The sequence below is a fragment of the Protopterus annectens genome, chromosome 12.part0, assembly GCF_019279795.1.
Source record: "Protopterus annectens isolate FY-2018-M chromosome 12.part0, PAN1.0, whole genome shotgun sequence".
Classification (NCBI taxonomy): domain Eukaryota; kingdom Metazoa; phylum Chordata; order Ceratodontiformes; family Protopteridae; genus Protopterus; species Protopterus annectens.
The window spans coordinates 912,907,786-912,930,849 of record NC_056746.1 but is presented as its reverse complement, the minus strand read 5'-3'; the positions used below and the strand labels follow the sequence as shown (position 1 = coordinate 912,930,849).

The 23,064-nt window shown below is 38.4% G+C and overlaps 1 protein-coding gene across 1 annotated transcript in view; it reads right to left on the bottom strand.

The window, feature by feature from the left end:
• The window catches only part of RNF114 (ring finger protein 114), a 420,507-nt gene that overhangs the window by 273,619 nt on the left and 123,824 nt on the right, over positions 1–23,064 (bottom strand). The gene's annotated exons all lie outside the window — the stretch shown is intronic.

Here is a 23,064-nt window from a genome sequence, read left to right as displayed (position 1 = left end):
AACAGAGATTAGTAGTTTGTGTGAGACCATGTCAAAAGCCTTGCATAGATCCAGAAATATAGCAGAGGCCATTATTTTTATGATGAAAGATAGCATTAGTGAAAGAGAGCAAGGCGGTAGTAGTGCTGTGGTATGGCCTGAAGCCATGCTGGGTGCTGGAATATCAGCCAAGAGGTAGTCAGACTCGAGAATGGATGCATTTCTCAAGTATCTTGGAAACTGGAGAAAGGATGGCTATGGGGCAGTAATTGGAAAGTTAAGTGGAAGAGCCATTATGGAGGAGAATGATGTGGGATACTTTCCACAGTGTGGGGACATAGCTTTCTGATAAAGGACTTATTAAGATAGAGACTGGAAAAGCTAGGACTTCTGCTGCTATTTTTAGGTATTCAGAGGCAAAACTGTCAGCTGCAAGTTTTGTAGGCTTAAGTTTCAATAGAAGTTTTTTTTTATATAGAAGTTTTTTTTTTATAGGGGAGGTAGGTACTGATGAAAAAGAAATAACTGTGGGCAGAGTATTTGCTTTGATGTAGGGAGGGTGGGTAGAGGGTTGTGTTGTTAGTCAAAGACAGAATCGTTTCAGCAAAGTGTTTAAATGAGTCGGCACTACTGCTGGAGGAAGGGGGAGTGGTTGGGGGGGGGGGCTACTGTACCTGGGTGGAAAATGGAGTTTATTGCGGACCAGAACTGCTTAGGGTTGTGATGGGTAGAGTTTAGGGCAGACTGATAATACTGAGATTTATCTTCTTTTTATTTGATTTTTGATCTTATTGCACAACTCTAGGAATGACTGTCGAGAGGAGGGGTTTTTGTTAAGCACCAGTGCTCCCAGGCCTCATCTCTTATTTTCATTAGTGCCCTGGTGCTTTTTTGTAGCCAAGGGGAGTACTGTGTTTTGACTCTGGCATTTCTTACGGAGGCGCTACTGAAGAAGTGGACAGCTTCATCCAGATTGAGGTACTTTAGTGGTGTCCAATCACATTTTTGAAGGGATGAGATAAAGGAGAGAGGGTTAACGTTTACCCTGTTTCTGACTTGCCTATAGATGATGGGTTTAGTACAATTTAAGTGGGGTCTAATAAGGAATATTGGAGTGTGGTCACTGAGGGTGTCTGGTAGACAGCCAGCTAAGTATGAGTGAGGGTCTTTATTGACTAATACCCAATCGAGAGCAGTATGTTTGTTAGAGTTATTTATTTATCCGGGTAGGTGACTATTAGTTGGGAGAAACCACAAAGGTTTATGTGGTGGGCTGGGTGACTGTTACTACAAGACAGCCAGTTGATATTAAAATCACCTAGGATTATGGTTTCCTGGGGTAGGGAATGGTTAGCCCAGTTCAAGAGGTTTTCTAGGAGTGAGATGTTTTGGCCAGGTGGAAAGTAGCATCCTATTATATTAATTGTTTTATTTGGGTTTAGTTTGAGGTTGGCATATAGGACTTCATTTCCAATGTGGGGGGAAGATGTGTTAAGGATCTGGATGTTGAGATGGTGTTTAAACATTAGAGCACACCACCCCCTTTCTAAGACAGTCTATCTACTCAAAGAATGGTATAACCTGTTGGGAGTATTTTCTTACTTTTGATGTGAGATTTGAGCCAGGTTTTGGTCAGGATGAGAATATCAGGAGAGTATAAACCTATGTTGGCATTCAGGTCATGGGTTTTATTACTTATATTTCTGATATTTAGACACATGAAGAGGAAGATCAGATGGCTTTCTGTTGGGTGTTAGTTGCAAGAAGGAGCAGCTATTAGGCAGATTTGTAGGCGAGGAGTTGATAATGCCAGGGTTAGGGTGGATATCACCACTTAGGGCTAATTTAGATAGGGGAGTAAACATAAATTTAATAAATCTGGTAATTAACCGGTTATATTTTAGGGATTTTTTTGATTGAATGTTAACAGGTGACTGGTAGTACAGTGGGTGTATTGGGATGGAGATTATGCTGGTATGAAACGTGTAATTAGTAGGTGGGTGATGGATAGAAGTGAGAGTAAGGGTGCAGTGACAGTGGTCGTGTGTGTCTATTATGGAGTCCTGGTAGGATGCAAGGTGTGCAAGAAGAGTACAGGTAAGGAGTGTAAGCACATTAGATAGTAGCATGACTGCGTCAGGTGAGCAGTTAGATTGGAAGTGGGTGGGATACTGAGGGCGGTAGAGGAGATAAGTTCCTAGTATTTTTAGGATTGGTTGCTGGTTATTGGGAGGGGTTAGCGTCCAGAATAAATCTAGATGTAGTGGGGGGGGGGCGCAAAGTGAGCCCATGCATAGCATATTAATTTTCTGTTTAATTTTGACAGGTGGGGAAATTATTAGAGCTTGGCCAATGAATAAGATTTTAGTATCATTTTGTCTGTCTTCAAAGGTGAAGAGTCTGTTCTGTCAATTACACTTGTAACTGAATTTATAAGTTGTTGGTAGTTAGATGCGAGCGATTTTTTTATAATTTGATTCAATAATGATATCTACATATTTAATGTGTGCCCTCCAAGTTTAGGACTCTTTTTGATCTAAGTTTCATAGTAACATTTTTATTCACTAGAAGTGCCTGAGTTTTGCTGTGACTGAATTTTAGGCCAGAGATGTTGGCAACGTCGTCTAGATTATGCAATAGGTGATCTACTGAATTTTCATTATTATTAGAAGTTAGTCCTCCCCGCGGTTGGGTAGTGTTTGAAAGACATGCGTGCGTAAATGGGCATGCCTTCGTTATAGGTTGGGCGTCAAGCTGGCACCTCTGCGTTTCGTAAAAATCTATTGCCAATCATCAGCTGACTGGAGTTCTGCTGTGGCAACCCCTTACCAGGAAAAGCCGAAAGACAAACAACAACTTAGAAGTTATTAGTAAGTCATCAGCAAATAGTTGCATCTTGGGGGGAAAATGTGTCTGACACTTTACTTCCTTTAACACCGTCATTATTTCTAACAATTTGCAAGAGGCTCAACAGCCAGGGCAAACAGTAAATGGGAGAAGGGGCATCATAGTTTAGAGCCTCTTAATATTTCAAACTGGCTAGATAGATCAGATCTAGTTTTTACCATAGGCCAGGGGCGGCCCGTGCTACTGGACTGCCGGACTGCAGCCCCCTCAAAACAAAAAGAACTAAAAATAAAAATAAAAAATAGAAAAAAAAAGTTTTAAAATTCACGGACTTCACGCATGCGCAGTAGTCCAGACTACTGGTCTACTGTATGCGCATGCTCAAGGCAGTCCGGCAGTCCTGATAGGGAAACACGAGGAGACGTCTGTGCACTTTAAAGTGCACAGACACGCTGGGATAATACATCATGGCCGGACTGCAACACCAGCAGTCGGGAATGGGAATTGCTGCAGTCTCGTCGGGAAAGGGTTTGGAACTAATCTCGCGAGTCTTTGGAGTATTGCGCGGGAAGGGGTTTGGATCTAATGTACGTTGGTTATTATGGAGAACGGACAGGTAAGTGTGTTTGTTTCAATGTGTGTGTATGTATGGTGCTTTTTCCTTGTGTGTGTGTGTATGAATGGTGCTTTTTCCTTGTGTGTGTGTGTGTGTGTGTATGAATGGTGCTTTTTCCTTGTGTGTGTGTGTATGAATGGTGCTTTTTCCTTGTGTGTGTGTGTGTGTGTGTGTGTGTGTGTGTGTGTGTATGAATGGTGCTTTTTCCTTGTGTGTGTGTGTATATGTGTGTGTGTGTGTGTGTGTGTGTGTGTGTGTGTGTGTGTGTGTGTGTGTGAAAATGCCCCAGGTGCTCATGGTGGTGTGGTAGGGAATACCTCAGGCTTGAACCCTGTACCCTGTATGCAGGTGTTAAAGACTTGAGTTCCCCACCCACCACCATTTGTAAAAAAATTGCAGATTTTTGCCTCATATTTGATCTGATCTGTTCCTCATAACATCTGTGGTTTGTAAATGTTGCAATGCTTGATATTGGATGGTGAAGTCGTAGCATTGTTGCCTCACAGCTGCAGGTTCTCAGGTTTGATTCTTGGCTGGGGTTCCTTCTTTGTGGGGTCTGTTATCTTCTCCCTGTGTTTGTGTGGGTTTGCTTTTATTTGATGGTGCACTGGTAGCATTGTTGCCTCACAGCTGCAGGTTCTCAGGTTTGATTCTTGGCTGGGGTTCCTTCTTTGTGGGGTCTGTTATATTCTCCCTGTGTTTGTATGGGTTTGCTTTTATTTGATGGTGCACTGGTAGCATTGTTGCCTCACAGCTGCAGGTTCTCAGGTTTGATTCTTGGCTGGGGTCCCTTCTTTGTGGGGTCTGTATCTTCTTCCTGTGTTTGTGTGGGTTTGCGTTTGTGTCCTCCCATGTTACAAAGACATGTCTGCATTATTCCTTCCTGGGCCTCTGCTGAAAATTGTTTTTTTGTTCCAAGTCAGACTGTCCTGATTAACAAATGTTAAATAAAATTGACAGGCATTTGAATTTCAGACTTCAGGTTTCTGAATGTTTAATTTCTTACATATTTGATGGTGCAGTGGCACTGTGGCAGTATTGTTGCCTCAGAGTCACAGCTATAGGATTTGTGGTTTGATTCTTGGCTGGGGTGCCTTCTTTGTGGAGTCTGCATCTTATCTCTGTGTTTGTGTGGATTTGCTCTGGTGTCCTGCCATTTTACAAAGACGTGTCTACAGTATTTCTCCCTGGGCCTCTGCTGAAAATTGTTTTTGTTCCATCACAAGTAAAATCGACAGGCATTTGAATTTCAGACTTCATAGTCTTCAGAAAATATATAGTAAAACAACTTTTTATTCTAGTAATAAATATACAGTAACACAACCTTTTATTATAGCAATTTTTTAAGTTTATAAGGTGACTATTTGAAAATTTTCCTTATTTTTGGGACTATAATACCCTGTTAGTGGCTTTGTCCAGGTTTTTTGTGCTAAGGTTGACAGCTATGGCAAGAACTGAATTCACTGAATATGTTTGAGGACTGTATTCCCTCATTACTGGGTTTGTCCAGGTGTTTTGTGCTAAGAGGTTGACAGCTATGGTGAGAACTGAATTCATTAAATGATAGCCATTTAAGTTTGTCTTCCTCTCGTTCACAAAACAGCTGATTTGGCGTAGTGGTATATTGCTCCTGACTGTTTTGCACAGGGACCTTGTCTGTAAAATGTACGGTGGTAACACAGCATTTTTCTTTCACAAAGCAGGTGATTTGGCATAGTGGTATGTTGTTCTGACTCTTTTTTGCACAGGGACTTTGGCAGTAAAATGTATGGTGGTAACACAGCATTTTATTCTAGCAGCTTTCCAAGATTATACAAGCAATGTTTAATGTGTCCCTGGTTTTTGCCCTTTTGACCCACCCCAATAAATTTGGCTTTTTCCAGACTTCTTGTGCTGCGAAGTTGAGATGCAGTTGAGTATTGAGTAGATTTTACAAGGAGCTGAGAGCTGCAGGGGAAGAGAAGTTTAGTGCTAATAGCACAACAGGCTGTGTGCTTGCTTTTGATGCAGAAGGTTGTTGGTTCTACTCCCATAAGGGGTGAATGCTGCCGTACTGAAAGTTAAGATACTAATTATGAGCCTGTTATCAGTTTGCCATCCATTTCCTATTGCAATATTACTAGCTTATATTTAATGTAATTTAGGCAATTTATTCCACAGGGGCATCAGACACTTTATTGTTCGATGAAACCATGAAATATAAAGGTGATTGCTAGCACCAACCTCTTCATTACAGATTTATTTAACGTGGAATTATTTAGATGACTTTTTTACTACTTCAGAGATTGTGCATAGTTACTGATAATGGTGGACTGTAGAATTGAGCACATTTACTGATAACAGTGGACTGTAGAAGTTTGAGTAGACTTTTATGATGGAAATGTTCTGAATTGGACAGTTTTGTTTCATTGTTTACTGGAAAAATGTTCAAAGCAATAGGAAGGTGTATCAAAGAGCACATGTGTTTCATATGCAAGGGGCCTATGATTTGAAAACAGCCCAGAATTAATTTTTATCTGCCACGAGTAAAATGTATTTTCTTTGAATGTGGATTTTAATGTTGTTTCAGTGAATGTGAGTTTCAAGGGCAGAGAAAGTTTAATGCCAAGTTTGTTTAGCAGATGTCTTAGTGTTTGTGCTGTAAAATGCAAAAATAAAACTTTCAAATGAAGTTCAAATCATCATAGAAGTAAATCAGTATGCACATTAGTGTTTATGGTAAATGGAGTGAAATAGCAAAGTAATGGATCACTGGAATGGCTGCAGGGAGGCTCCATTCGACCAGGGTTTTGTGAGGGGGAAGGGCGGCAAACTTAGACAGCCCCAGCTGAACCATACCTCCCAACTGTCCAGATTTTCAAAGAATGAATATATTTTTTGCTTCTTATTTTTGATTTCTTCCTCATAAAAAATTGTGGTTTTCTGCCAAATCATTTAGGAATTAAGTCACTAAATAATGACACACCTAGTTTCAGACTTCATAACCTTCAGAAAAATCCATGCTAAAGTAAGACCTGTTCTATCAACTGTCCCAGTTTATAGAAGAGCATTTTTTAGTACTGTTTATATGCCCCCCCCCAATATATTTGGCCTTGTCCAGATGTATGTCCCAGTTTATACAAGAGCAATTGTTAGTACTGTTTATATGCTCCCCCAATATATCTGGCCTTGTCCAGATTTATTGCATTAACAGGTTGAGAGGTACATGCAAATAAATTGCTTTATAGAATTAGGCATAGCCAAACCTCTGAACTGTCCCTGATTTTGACTCAAAATGTTGCTCTTCCCCTAATGATCCCTCCGCAAAATAGCAATTTTGGAAGAAAACATGGAGGGTTTATAATTAAGAAATAACTGTAATAATCAGAATACTTTTATTTCAGAAATGCATGTGGATTCTTTTATTTTGTCAGCTGCTCAAGTTAGCAGTACTAATATTAAAGTGTCCCTTCTTTGACAGGTTCCCAGCTGTATTGTGTTGCTATTTTATATTTTTACATCACATTTTTGGTCCATTTTTCATAAAATTGTGTTTTTTTGGCAAATTAGTGACAAATAATTAAAGACTGAAGTTAGAAAATAATGACAGACATTTGAGTTTCAGATTTCATACCATTCAGAAAATTCATACTAATGCAAGACCTCTATTAGCTTTCTAAGGTTATAAGAGCGATATTTTAAAAATTGTCCTTATTTTTGGGCCTTTGTCCCATTTCTTTGTATGGCTTTGTCCAGATTTCTTGCTCTGAGGTTGAGAGGTATGACAAATGTGTCAGGGCCATCACAAGTCAGCCAGAGACATTTCAAACTGTGACATACTTGTTACACCCCACTCCCCCATGTAGTGACTCTGGATGTGTCGAAGCAAGGCAAGGAGTAGTTATGCAGTGTAAATGTGCAGATAATCCCACCCATCCAAGGTAGACACAAGTACTAGAGTGGCTTTTCATCTGCCCTTGATTTTTACAGAATGGTCTGGTTTCTGCATATTTTTTGTACTGTTGATTTATGCTTATTACTCAAAGTGCCTGCTGCTCTGTGTTTAAGTAGCAATACTTTAATGACCAGCAGGTAAGCTTGGCTGAGATTGCAAGACGCAAGTAAGCTTTAATAAGCATACTGTTAAAGAATTGCCAACATTGAAAGCCTTTCTGTTGCCATGTAGAGAATACTTAACTAGATAATGTATAAGCCTTTGGTATTGAAATGCATATGCCAGTATTTGTAATAAAGGACAGAATTACATTAAGAGTCTCATTACACTTGGAGACTTCCAGTCATCTCTGCAAGCTTTACCCGTACACCGAATGCCAATCGCGTGGTCCATAACCTGTACAGTAATCCTTTTAAGCAATGTATCCTGAGCTCATTCCTTGTTTGCTTTTCATTTTTTACTTTGATCATGTTTTCCACATGAAACAAGTAGATGTCAGGCAGCAGGTCTTTTTTTGGATAAGGAACATTTTTACAAGTGGGGGCATCAGAGATTTCTACTTTCAGCATGTTACTTGTTACTTTAATAAAGCTGAATATAAATTATAATTAGAACTGCAGTGCAAGAAGTGGTTTGAATTGAGTGCTGCTTGTTTTTCTTATACTTGATTTTGACTGGCATTCCATTAATGTATTTTAAAAAAGTAATTTATTTTTTCATGCCTCACAACCTTTTTTGTTTCCATCTAGATATTAAGCTGTCATGCAGCCAATGCATTGAAATATTTTATTCTTCTACACTTCATTTTGTCTTGATTGGACTCTCATAATGACGGTTTGGTACCCAGTGCAGTATATTTAGTTTTTGTGGTTTGCTACTACAGGTGTGTGTGTGTGTGGGGGGGGGTAGGGAATACCTCAGGCTTGAACCCTATACCTTGTATGCAGGTGTTAAAGACCTGAATTCCCTACCCACCACCATTTGTAAAAAAAAAAAAAAATTGCAGATTTTTGCCTCATATTTGATCTGATCTGTTCCTCATAATATCTGTGGTTTGTAAATACTGCAATGCTTGATATTTGATGGTGCAGTGGTAGCATTGTTGCCTCACAGCTGCAAGTTCTCAGGTTTGATTCTTGGCTGGGGTGCCTTCTTTGTGGGGTCTATATCTTCTCCCTGTGTTTGTGTGGGTTTGCTTTTGTGTCCTCCCATGTTACAAAGACATGTCTGCATTATTTCTTCCTGGGCCTCTGCTGAAATTTATTTTTTTGTTCCGAGTCAGACTGTCCTGATTAACAAATGTTAAATAAAATTGACAGGCATTTGAATTTCAGACTTCAGGTTTCTGAATGTTTAATTCCTTGCATATTTGATGGTGCAGTGGTAGTATTGTTGCCTCTCAGCTATAGGTTTTCTGGTTTGATTCTTGGCTGGGGTGCCTTCTGTGTGGAGTCTGCATCTCCTCCCTGTGTTTGTGTGGATTTGCTCTGGTGCCCTATCATTTTACAAAGACGTGTCTGCAGTATTAATCCCTGGGTCTCTGCTGAAAATTGTTTTTGTTCTGTCAGCAGTAAAATTGACAGGCATTTGAATTTCAGACTTCATGTTCTTCAGAATACATAGTAACACAACCTTTTATAGCAATTTTCTAAGTTTATAAGATGAATATTTGAAATCTGTTCCTATTTCTGGGACTGTATTCCCCCATTATTGGCTTCGTCCAGGTTTTTATGCTAAGGTTGACAGCTATGGCAAGAACTGAATTCACTGAATATGTTTGAGGGCTGTATTCCCTCATTACTGGGTTTGTCCAGGTGTTTTGTACTAAGAGGTTGACAGCTATGGTGAGAACTGAATTCACTAAATGATAGCCATTTAAGTTTTAGTCTTCCTCTCTTTTACAAAGCAGCTGATGTGGTGTAGTGGTATGTTACTCTGACTGTTTTGCTCAGGGACCTTGGCAGTAAAATGTATGGTGGTAACACAGCATTTTATTCTAGCAACTTTCCAAGATTATACAAGCAATGTTTAATGTGTCCCTGGTTTTTGGGCTTTTGACCCCCCCCCCCCCAATACATTTTGGCTTTTTCCAGTTTTCTTGTGCTGCGAAGTTGAGATGCAGTTGAGTATTGAGCAGATTTTACAAGGAGCTGAGAGCTGCAGGGGAACAGAAGTTTAGTGTTTGCCTTGTTAATAGCACAACAGGTTGTGTACTTGCTTTTGATGCAGAAGGCTGTGGGTTCTACTCCCACAAGGGGTGGATGCTGCCATACTGAGAATGTTCTCCTTGGTGAAGATACTAACTATGAGTCTGTTATCAGTTTGCCATCCATTTCCTCTTGCAACATTATTACTAGCTTATCATTTTTTAATGTAATATAGGCAATTTATTCCTGTGGGGCAACAGACACTTTATTTTTCGATGAAACCATGAAATATAAAGGTGATTGCTAGCAGCAACCTCTTCATTAGTTACAAATTTCTTTAATGTGGAATTACTTAGATGACTTTTACTTCAGAGATTGTGCATATTTACTGATAATGGACTGTAGGAACTGTGCATATTTACTAATAAAGGTGGACAGTAGAATTGTGCATATTTACTGATAATGGTGGACAGTAGAATTGTGCATATTTACTGATAATGGTGGACTGTAGAATTGTGCATATTTACTAATAATGGTGGACTGTAGAAGTCTGAGTAGACTTTTTTATGATAAATGTTCTGAACTGGGCAGTTTTGCCATTATGGGTGCATGCGTTTTGTTTCATTGCTTACTGGAAAAATGTTCAAAAATTTAAAACACCCTCTAACAACTGTACTGTATTGTACAAGGAATATAATTTAGTACAGTGAGGAAGGTGTATCAAAGAGCACATGTATGTTTCATATGCAAGGGGCCTATGATTTGAAAACAGCCCAAAAATAATCTTTATCTGCCACTGGCAAAATGTATTTGCTTTGAATGTGGGTTTCAATGCTGTTTCAATGAATGTGAGTTTCAAGGGCAGAGAAGTTTTAATGCTAATTTTTCATTGTGAGACTGCATTGCTTTGTTTAGCAGATGACTTAGTGTTTGTGCTGCAAAATACAAAATAAAACTTTAAAATGAAGTCCAACTCATCATAGAAGTAAAGCAGTATGTACATTAGTGTTTATGGTAAATGGAGTGAAATAGCCAAGTAATGGTTCATTGGAATGGCTGCAGAGGCTCCATTCAACCATGATTTTGTCAGGGGGGAAGGGCAGCAAACTCAGAAAGGCCCAGCTGAACTATACCTCCCAACTGTCCAGATTTTCAAAGAATGAATAGATTTTTGCTTCTTATTTTTGGTTTGTTCTTCATAAAATTTGTAGTTTTCTGGCAAATCATTTAAGAATTAAGTCACTAAATAATGATATACTGAGTTTCAGACTTCATAACCTTCAGAAAAATGCATGTTAAAGTAAGAGCTGTTCTATCAACTGTCTCAATTTATAAAAGAGCAATTTTTAGTACTGTTTATATGTGCCCCCAATATATTTGGCCTTGTTCAGATTTACTGCATTAACAGGTTGAGAGGTACATGCAAATAAATTGCTTTATAGAATTAGGCATAGCCAACCTCTCAACTGTCCCCGATTTTGGCTCAAAATGTTGCTCTTCCCCCTAATGATCCCTCCGCAAAAATAGCAATTTTGGAAGAAAACATGGAGGGTTTACAATTAAGAAATAACTGTAATAATCAAAGTTATAGATTACTTGAAATGCATGTAGATTCTTTTATTTTGTCAGCTGCTCAAGGTAGCAGTACTAATATTAAAGTGCCCCTTCTTTGATAGGTTCCCAGCTGTATTGTGTGGCTATTTTACATTTTTGCATCACATTTTTGGTCCATTTTTCATAAAATTGTGTTTTTAGCAAATTAGTGACAAATCACTAAAGGCTGAAGTTAGAAAATGACAGACATTTGAGTTTCAGATTTTATACCCTTCAGAAAATCCATACTAATGCAGGACCTATTCTATTATCTTTCTAAGTTTATTAGAGCAATATTTAAAAATTGTCCTTATTTTTGGGCCTTTGTCCCACTTCTGTGTATGGCTTTGTCCAGATTTCTTGCTCTTGAGGTTGAGTGGTATGACAAATGTGTCAGGGCCATCACAGTCAGCCAGAGACATTTCAAATTGTGACATACTTGTTGCACCCCACTCCCCCATGTAGTGACTCTGGATGTGTCCAAGCAAGGCAAGGAGTAGTTATGCAGTGTGCCCCCCCCCCCCATCCAATGTAGACAGAAGTACTACAGTGGCTTTTCATCTGTCCTTGATTTTGCAGAATGGTCTGGTTTCTGTCATATTTTTTTACTGTTGATTTATGCTTACTACTCAGATTTATGCTTATTACTCAAAGTGCCTGTTGCTCTGTGTTTAAGTAGCAATGCTTTAATGACCATAAGGTAAGCTTTCCTAAGATCGTAAGATGCAAGTAAGCTTTAATAAGCATACTGTTAAGGAATTGCCAACATTGAAAGCCTTTCTGTTGTTGCCATGCAGAGAATACTTGACTAGATAATGTATAAGCCTTGGGTATTAAAGGACAGGATTCCATTATTTTAAAAGGCTCATTACACTTGTTGGAGACTTCCAGTCATCTCTACAGACTTTACCCGTAAACTAAACAGAATGCCAATCATGTGTGGTCCATAACCTGTACAGTAATCCTTTAAGCAATGTATCTTGAGCTTGTTTCTTGTTTGCTTTTCATTTTTTACTTTGATCATGTTTTCCCCATGAAACAAGTTGTCAAGCAGCAGGTCTTTTTTGGATAAGAAACATTTTTACAAGTGGGGGCATCACTGAGATTTCGACTTTCAGCATGTTACTTGGTACTTTAATAAAGCTGTATAATTATAATTAGAACTGCAGTGCAAGGAGAAGTGGTTTGAGTTGAGTGTTTCTGGTTTTTCTTATACTTGATTTTGATTGGCATTCCAGTAATGTATTTAAAAAGTAATTTATTTCTTCATGCCTCACAACTTTTTGTTTCCATCTAGATATTAAGTAAGCTGTCATGCAGCCAATGCAGTGTAATATTTTTATTCTTCTACACTTATTTTTGTCTTGATTGGACTTTCATAATGATGGTTTGCCACCCAGGGCAGCGTATAGAATTAAAGTTAGTTTTTGTGGTTTTGAGCATAGCTCCTCCCCTTTCTAGCTGGCCACACCCCATCCCCTTGACCCCACCCATTCAGCTGTCTCCTGCAGCCCCCCTGTGATTTGAAGTCACCAGCCGCCACTGCCATAGGCTATGGACTTTTCATATAGTTTAATTAATCCTATAAAGCTTGCGGAAAAATTGTATTTTTGCAGAACTTTAAACAGGTACGGCCAACTGAGGGAGTCGAAGGCTTTATCTTTATCAAGGCATAAAATAGAAAGCTCTTTTTTTCTTGTTTTCCAAGTCTATTAAGGACAGTAATCTAATTACATGGTCTACTACCTTTGTTTTTTTGATAAACCCAGTTTGATCTTCACAAATTAATATTGAAAGAATGTTAATCTGTTTGCCAAGACAGACATGAATATCTTGTAGTCAATGTTGAGCAAAGAAATTAGCCTGTATAATGTACAAAGGTTGGGCTCTCTATTTGGTTTTAAGATGGGGGAAGATGACAGAATATTTCCATGAGGGAGGATGTTTGCTGTAGTTTTAACTTCTTGGAATGCATTGAGTAAGATTTTCAAAATGTTATCAGGTAAGAGTTTGTAAATTCCCAACATCAGACCATCCATCCCAGGTGCCTTTTTGGTCTTAACATTTTTTTTTTATTTGTTCCTTTAATTCTTTAAAGGAAAAGGGTTTAAGTTAATATTGTTTGGATAGCTTCTTTTGAATATTAGCAAAAACATTGTCTATACTTTTGTTATTACTTACAGATGAGGTATTAATATTCTTGCAATTTTTTTTAAACAAGATATTTTTGATCTGTAACTTTGATAGCCTGATTATTTCTAGTGTACAACTTCTTTTATATGACTTTTCATTTAAATGTTTAGATCTAAATCGCAATCCTGTGCATACCTGTGGGATTAACTGAGTAGGATTGAAATCTGATTTTTTCTAGATTTACTGATATTTTATGCTGCATGATATCCTGATAATCCTTGTTTACATATGTCAGCTAATGCAGATTTGTCATTTGCAGTAAGTTTTAGTTCATCAATTACTTTTTGAAAGTCTACCACTTTTTTATCCCATTCTTTCCTTTGATTTATATACCAACTTTTGACTTTACCATGAAGACTTCCTTTAAAGTGCCCCATAGGATAATATCTGAAACCTCTCCATTACTATTTATGTCTAGGTAATGCTTTATTTCATCTAGAAACCATTCTTTAAACATGTGTACTGTTACTAGATAAGCAGGTAGTGTTTGGCAGAAGTTTAAGGTGTCAGTATTAAGTGTTACATTGAAGGTGACAGCATTGTGGTCAGACATAGGGCATGATATCCGCACTACATTATCAATTTTGGCCAGTAAAGAACTGGTTACAAAGATGGTCTATGTTGGTCTGCATGCCAAATCTGTAACAGTAGTGAGAATATTTTAGAGAGTATATTTTTATACCATCATAGGTTGGTACTAGGCTATCAGCCCTAGATCCTATACAAGCCTAGCCATAACAATTCCCTGGCTATTTCTTCCCACAGTATTTACTCCCCTGGACCCGTCAATTAGGTTTCTTTTGTAGTTCTTAAAAGTGCTTGGCAAGAGAGGACATCTTGACAGGCTTAGAGCTTGCAGTATCAGTGGAGGACAAGATACAATTAAAATCACCTGCTAATAGTAACTCACCTTTAGACTTTAATGTTACGGTATATAATTTTTTTCACAGTTTTAGTCCCAATACCCAGTATCCACTAGGTGTTTGCAAAAGTGTACATCTTTTTATCTAGTTTTAGTGCAACTAAAGCAAGCATACCATCATTGCTCGAGTATGAGTTAACCATTTCTGGAATTCTCATTGATTTTCTGTGTGAAATTAGGACACCTCTTCTCTTGTGGTTGTAGTTTGAACTTGCCAAAATCTTATAATCCTTAAAGGTTAATTTGTTTAGATCTTCTGTTACTAAGTGAGATTCCTGAAGAAATGCAAAATCTGCTTTATGTAGCATTAAATATTTGACACTACTCCTTTTCATGGGGTTGTTCAACCCATTGACGTAACCGACAATGTTAAATATTATCATCTGATGGAGACTGCTATTATAAGTAAAACTGAAAAGTGCTTTCCTTGATTCATTATGACAAATACATTTTTTAAAACTGTTAAGGACAATTTAAAAACTCAAATCTAAAATAAAACTGTATATTTTAACAACCTTTTGCATGGATAAACTAAATCCAGGCTTACTATATCTCACATAGAAGCCACAAAACTAACCCTCTCATGACATCTAGTGGGAATTCCTGGCTACTGCAGGTTAATAGCAAGCAAAAGGGAAACTCCATGTACATTAAAAACATACAAAAAGTAAAAGGCAATATACTATTTATGCATGAACATGAAGATGTATACAATTTTTTTTTATCTAAACAAAGAAACTGATTAATCCTAATTATTTGTAACTATGAATAAGTACAAAACTATAATGTCATTAAAGCAGACAGGAAAAAAGATGCATTTAAAATGGTCACTGTCAGAAACTTACATGTAATTCTTATTTAAATATAAATGTATTTTATACTAAATAAATGACTATTTACAGTAAAACATATGCTTTTAAGACTTATTAGATAAAAACAATTGCTAAATGAAAGAAAGTTCAAACAATCATTCTTGAATCTAATTGGCTGTTAAGAGAAACAGGTTCAAAGGTCATGCCTACTTCCTGAAAGGCAGCACAGATTATTTCTCATGAGTCTGGGGGCTGAGGCCTTGAGAAGCTCAAGCTAGTCATAAAAGTTGTCAAAATTCCATCAAAAAAAGTAAGTAGGCAGGAATTTTCTAGTGAAGGGACAATGCATAAGAGCAGCCCGGATGACTTCCTCTTGCACAGATATGATAGAAGAACTGAACTTTATTAACAGCTTATTTAACTAAAGAGGATACTGTAAGAACATGATGGCTGACATTAGACAATATATGGAATACGCCATACGCATTAGAAGAGATTAAGTAATAATTAATGCTTACCATCGAGCATGTATTCTTGAGTACGGTCCATATGTTAGCAAAACTTTAACCAACAACTGGAATGTACTACTGGCAGATCATGACATTATTTACACTGTAGCAACTAAGCCAGTATTTGTGTACAAAATGGGTCGCAATTTAAAGATGTGTTTGGAACAAGGATATGAAGGAAGGGGTATGGGCAATAAAAATAAGAACAAATACATGGCCGTGTGGCTGTTGCAAACAATTCCCATTTATAATGGAGGAGGAAGGAATAACATTAGATAACATTAAAACTAGTATTAGATTCAGGCAAGGCAACTGTAATTCCAAACTAGTGGTTTATATGGCTACATGTTTGATTTGTTCTGGGTACTAGATAGGTAAGATGGAAAGGTGCTTCAAAAAACGCATATACGATCACCTATAGCATCAGAAAGGAGGATATAAATAATGCCTTATATAGGCACAGTGAAAAGTGTGGGGTCACACATTCTTTTAAGTTTGCGATTTTGGAAAATATCAAAATTGACCCAAGGGGGGGGGGGCAACTACAAGGCTATTTTAGGATACAAAAAGGTATGGTGGTAACTGTTTACTGATGCTTCAACGTTGCCTGGTCTTAACAACCACATATCTATTAAACCCATTTTAGTTAAAAAGCAACAGTAGTCAAAATGTAACCGTATGTTAAACTACAGTTATACTATCTATGTACATCTTGTTGCATATTTCTACAGTATTTTTACTTTTAGTTTTACATATACATCTATTTTTGATACATTATTAATATACGATTTACACACAGGTGTAGACTTATGCAAAAGCTTCCTACTATGTGTAGTACACACTAACTGTTTTGTCATTTCACTGAATAATTGTTTTGTCATTTTATTTTACAGAATGTTTAGTTGGACTGCAACAATTTTAGCATATACTTCATTATACGTGTATTTCATGTGTTCCCTTCATATTTTATTAATTATGGATGTATCTCTCAAGCTGTCTTATCCCAGCTTTTTATGGAGTTTATTTAGTGTATCACTTTAAATGCTTGACTTTTTAAGCGGTCATTTGGCGCCAGAATTAGCACTTAAACTGTTGTAGGAATTTGTGAGTGGTTCTGATGAAGGCCACATTTGGTGGGTGAAAGCACTTAACCATTTTCTGGATGCAATAAAGGAGCATTTTATTCACATCGGTTTGGGTTCGTCACCTTTTTGAGTATACGTGATAGTCAGCGGTTGTGTTATTTGTGGATTAGTGTGGTTTTGTTGACTCAACGCTTTCATTTTTCTGTTGAAGTAAAGCTTTTAAACATAACTTGTAAAATGATGAATATTTAAAATAAAGGCTCCAAATTACCAACCACACACAGCTATAACATGCATTAGCTAAACTGAGCACATTACAGAAGTTCAGTTAAGTAGTAAATGCTTATAACAAAATGTCACCACTTTCTTTTTAAATACTTGAAAGTAACAGTAAGCATTTCTCTCTCCTGCAGTGATTAAATACTATGACACTAGGACTAAAACAGAAAGGGAAGGTACATACATGAAGAAATAAGTATAAGATATACAATATAAATATATGAAGCGAGTTATTTTATACCATTTCACTAGGGTTATGCCATGTATATAAAGAGAAAAGTATAAAATAGTAGTTTGCAGTTGGATAAGATTTTGATTTACTTGAATTTTGAGTTCATAGATAGGTACTAGGCTATCGGCCCAAGGGCCTATGTAAGCCTAGCCAACAAGGTTCCCTGGCTTACGCCACCAAAGAAAGTTATTTTCCTGTGCCACTGTCGAGCAGAGACACAGAAGTGATCCCCGAGGTGTATTTCCTATTTCCCATCCACTCTTCGAGATTTTTCTTGAAAAGTGCTAATGAAAAACTTTGCTTGACATAAATGGGTAGCCTGTTCCACTGCATGGGAAGTCTCTGGGACAGGAATCTATCCCTCCAGCATGTCCTGTTTATTGCAGTGACAAGGTTTAGGTCCCTAGAGCATGTAGCTCAGAGGGATTGGGATTTCTTTAAGTGTAGCATGTCCAACAGCTCTGGGCTTGACATAGCTTTATATGTTAGGCAGATATCACCTCGGAGTAGGCGATATGCTACGGAATAAAGCTAGAGTTTTTTGAGACAGTCAGTGCAGGGCATTTGTTTAAGGCCAGTAATCCTCTCTGTGAGATACTTCTGTGGCCTTTCCAGCTGCTGCAGATGTCTTGTGAGGTTTCCAAAAGGGGCGTTGTACTCTATAATGGGTCTAATGAGTTTTGAGTAGAGGGGAACAATGACCTCTTTTTTCCTGGATGAGAACCCTTTTATGAGGTGTGCCACACAGGACTTTGACTACTGTGGCCATGTGACTAGCAAAGGAGAGACTACTGTCCACCTCGGTCCCAAGATCTCATCACACATTCGGTGTGAAGTAGATTGCTGCCTATGTGGTAGTTCATGGGTACAGAGTTTTTACCAAAGGGGATGACACTCCACCTTTTGGCATTGCGCTTGAGGCCATGGCTCTGACACCAGGCATCTGTCTCAGTGAGGCCCTTCTGTAGGACGTCCACATCATTTGGGGACTTGACTATGGCTCCTAGTTTGCAGTCATCTGCAAACTTCATTAGCCAGAGGTCTTCTGTGTTAGCCTGTACTTTAGAGAAGTTGATACCAAACAGGCGATGTCCCAGGACTGAACCCTGTGGTACTCTACATGTCACTGGTTTGAGGTCAGATTTGGAGTCTGCAACTTTTGCAGTGTGGGTTCTGTCAGTGAGCCAGTTGGCAACCCATCTTGTGACACAGGGATTTATACCTAGTTTAGTGAGTTTAGCTATAATTCCAGAATGGGAGATGGTGTCGAAAGCCTTGGCGAGGTCAAGATAGGCTGTGTGAACCACCTTACCCTCATCTATGGCTTTAGTGACTGCCTCAAAGAAGTCGATCAGGTTCAGGAGGCATGATCTGCCTTTCACAAACCCAAACTGGGTGGGATCCAGAGTTTGGAAGTTACCAATGTCTTTGTTTATGAGTTCCATGATGATGCGTTCCATGGCCTTGCAGACCAGGCTAATCAGGCTAATAGTTCGATAGTTCCCGGGATCAGTGGTGGCTCCCCCTTTGTGGAGTGGGATAACTGTTGCTGTGCGCCAGTCAGTGGGCACAAAAGCCTGATGCAAGACTATTATTGAACATGGTGCTTAAGTGGGGAGTCAGTTCGTGTAAAACGCAGCCTGGGATGTTGTCCGGTCCCATGGATGCTGTGTTATAGGCTTTAGACAGTGCAGCTTTTACCTGCATAGTTGTGATTACAGGGACTCTGCATTCTTCCTGTATAGATATGGGCCCTTTAGGGGGTGAGGGGGGGTAAAGTTAGCACTAAACCTATCTTCCAGGATGTTGGCAATATCAGTTGGTTCTGCAATTTTCACACTGCTATGCTGTAACTCAGAGCATATCTGGGTGTTGCCATCAAAATTCTTGACATAGCTATAGAATGCTTTGTGGTTGTCCTTAGAATTAGTGGTGATTTTGTTTTCGTAGCTAGCTTTGAAGGATCTTGTAAGGGATCTCAGTTTCTTACCGAGGATGACCAGGGAGCTCCTCCACTCATGGGATTTTACTCTCTTTTGTGACAGTTTCTTCCTTCTGTTGTACAGGGGACCACCAGATTTGCTTCCTTATTTTTTTATTTTTTTTGGAGTGTTACTATGTGTGGATTCTGGTGGTGTAGAGTTAGACTATGTGATGAGTGTGGTGTGGTGTGGTGCAAATGTTTACCTTCTCCTCTCGACTGTCAAGTTCAGTCTTGGTTGAAGAGAGCTTTACCTCTAGTGTGGCTAGATAAGTACATCTCTCACAGGGTGTAGTGTTGGGTGGTAGGACGAGAGGGTTGTCTGTGTACATGAGGCAATTTCAACATTGCCTCAAGATGCCCAGATTCATCAGATAGACAGAAGAGAACACTGGGAGCTGACCCTTGGGCGTGCCTGAATAAAAAACTACTTTCCTCTAGATAAGTGAGGAAAGTGAGTATAAGAGCTGTTTTTCTCTAAGCAAGTGAGAAAAGTAAGTACAAAAACTGTTGTTCTCTAGCTAATGAGAAAGGTTGAGTGCTATAGTAATTATTAGCTTATTTAGTGCTGCCAAGTTCTGAACAAGTGCTGAGCACGAATAAGCAAATTTAAGTGCTAAAACTAAGAATCTGTATCTGCACTAGACGAGTTACAGGACACTTTCAAATCAGAAAGTTGAGACAGATGGAAAAGATTGCCCAAACGGCCAATTACTACAATTTCTGGGCAAGAACCACTCTACGTGGTAGACAGGTTACCTAGTGCTTACCGCTCCCACTGAGAAGCTAGAAGGCTTCCCTCCAACACAGAAAGGCTTGGAGGGCTCAGGAGCTTACAGTCCTGGATACAGCAAATCTGTATGTAGAACACTAGCTACCGGAAAGGTAGGAAACAGGCTTACAGTTTTTTTTTTTTTTTTTTTTTTTACAGAAAAGTAGCTAAAATAGCAGTAAAATTTCACATGCGGTGCAAGCTAGCACATGAGTATGTAGCAATATTAGACCAAACACAGTTTTAAAAAACGCAATTAAATTAAAAAGGACTAAAAGCAAGTGATGAAACAGTTTATTAGGTAGATTGTGGTAAAGAGATGGGACTGGGGCGTGTCCCAGATCAAATCTACAGTGGGGCCGGCAACTGCAAAAGCCACCAAATTTAAACTACAAACCAAAAATAGGGAGGGTGGGTGGGACAAAGTTTCAGCAGAGATCTAAGCAACAATTGACAGTACAAACTCTAAAACCAAAAAAATACACTCTGCTCTGTATATTTGCAGATAGATTGAGAAGCAGTCTCTCAGAACACAGGTTCCAGCAATGAAATGCAGGATGTTACTAAAGTACTATATATTATTTATAAAGTTAGCATTGTGTGGAAAATATGACAGAGAAAAAAGTTACACTACTTTCTGTGCATGATTCCACATTATTTAGAAGGGAGAAAAAAACTTCCATGAAATGTGAAGTTATGCATAATCAACACTTGTCTCTGGGTTACTTTCTTTTTTTTTTAATAGTCCACTCATTTTTTTTGAAGCTTGTCTTTTTAAGTTCATTGAAGACTCCATGGGTTCAGGTTGACTGAAAAGGTTCTTTTTTTGGACAAATGCGGATGTTTCTTTGACAGAGTCAAAAGTTTTCTTTCCTTCTGGCAGGGATTCTTATTCTTGCTGGTAATATGAGTTGTGCTTTGATTCCTTCTTTAATGATTTTATTAGAGGGACACATGCCCTTCTTTTGGACATTACAAGGGGTGAAAAGTTGTTGTCAAACCTGACAGTTTGGTCACAAAGTTTTAATGGAGCAAGGACCAGGCAGTTCTTAAAACAAGGTATTTGTCTTGAGTGGAGATAACTTTTACAGTAATAGATCTTTGACAGCTGTTTTCTACTGGATAAAGAAGTTGTAGTTAAAGACGCATGTGCCCTTTTCTATGCCAAAGGATACCACTGCAGGTAGGTTTAGGATTTTAGCAATCCAAGTAGTCAGGAAATTATATCATGTTGTCCTGCTCCATCTGCTCCTGGATGCCAGAGTGTCTTGCATTGTTTCGCCTGGTTCTATTCTCAATGTTATCTATCTTTTCAATGAATCTGGTGTTTTCTTGAAGAAAGTGTGCGTTTTTCTGTCTTTATGTTAACATGTAGTCTTATCTATATCTGTTACAGAACCTTCCAAAGCAGCAATCTGGGCAGTTTGTTGTTTACGGACTTCATTTAATAAGTTTTTTGGTGGTATCTTTTTATATTGTCCACTTTTAAGTTTAATTTGTCTATTTAACCTACAAAGTCTTGAACTGTAGTAAGGACTGCCTGTATTTCTTTCTTCACTGGAGTTTCTTGCTGAGAAAACTTGGAGCTGCTCATCTTCCTTTGTGAATGTGGTTTTAGTGTCTCTTCTATTTGAAAATTTGACAGGAAAATATGAAAATTTTAGCTTATGACTTCCAGAATCTGATTTTAGTAGTTTCAGGTCTTTGCTGGTGAAATTAAATAACAAATCCTATCAGGAAAAAATGAAGACTGCAGGACTCGAGAACTCTGCCGCTTGCCATCCAAGCCACACCCTCTCATCCTGCTTTTTAATGACGATTTTTGCAAGCAGAGTAGGCAGATCCTGCCAGTTTTCACTGCTGACTAAGAAATGTACACTCTAGATGAACTTACAACAGCAGCAGATGTCCAAACAGATTACTTTTGAAGTAGCCTAAGCTTAAGAGGTTGCATCTGGTCAAAGATAACTGGCCAGTATTTAAAGCCATATGGCACCTTCCATGCACCATAACTGCTGAAGGGCTTGAGAAGAGCCATACAAAATCAGCACTTTGGGAAGCAGTTGTTTATAGAGCTTCCTTTCCACAAAATGAGGGAGTTATGAACCCCAAGAATATGCTAGGAAAAAAAAATAAAACATTTTGCACTAACTCTGGCAAAAACATGGCAAACAATTTGGGAAGTGGAGGGGGGACTACTGCAACAGTGATTTATTTGAACATCTACTGTTACAGCAAGTTCATTAACACAACTGTACAACATTCATCATTAGATCACTGTTGCAGCTGCCTAAGCTGTATGGGTAAATTATCAAAGGTTAGAAAGCAAGGAAGAGGAAGAATTAAGGGCTCATGAGCCTCTGGGAAATGGTCCTAGCAAAACCTGCCCTAAATCAGGAAAAGAAATCTAGTTTGAAATGTTTTGTGAAAGAATGTAGAGGACCAAGTTGCTACTTCTAAAATCTAACCCTTTCCAAAAAGCCATAGATAAAGCCAAAGCTCTCGTTGAGGTTGCCTTCACCCAGCCTAGAATACTTTTCTTGTGGTGGTAATAACTCAAAGGCGCTGTCACCTCACTGAAGTCTGGTATAAACTTGCTTAAGTAATTGACCATACCAAGAAAACATTGTAGAGCTTGCACAGTACCTGGGGTGCTGGCATTTCAAGAATGGCTGCTTGCTTGGACAGGTCTGGTCTCAAGCCAATACTTGTAAACAAATGACCTACATATGTAACTTCTGGTAGTCTGAATGCTTAATTCAGACGACTGAGCTTTAAGTTCACTTCATGTGCTCTGTCTAAAACTCAAAGAAAAACTCCACCCTAGAACTCAAAAAATATTTTTTTTTCATTGCATCTTTGTTTCTTTAGCTATTTTAACACCTCAATCACTCCAAGTCCTTCTTTTATAATTTTAATGTGCTTTTCTCAAAATGGCGGATGATGGGGCCTGTCTTGGTAATGTGATCTTATTTTCTTGTTTCCTTCCTTCTTCCCAGAATACATTTCAAGTCCTCTTTATACGACTCATGCGGACATAAGGAAGTGGTGCTGTTTTCTCATGCCATTAAAATATAATAACATGACTGTGAAGCAATGTCATCTAAATACACCTTCTGTAAAAGGGCTGCTTCTCCCGTTTACCTGACTGAGCCTTGTTTAT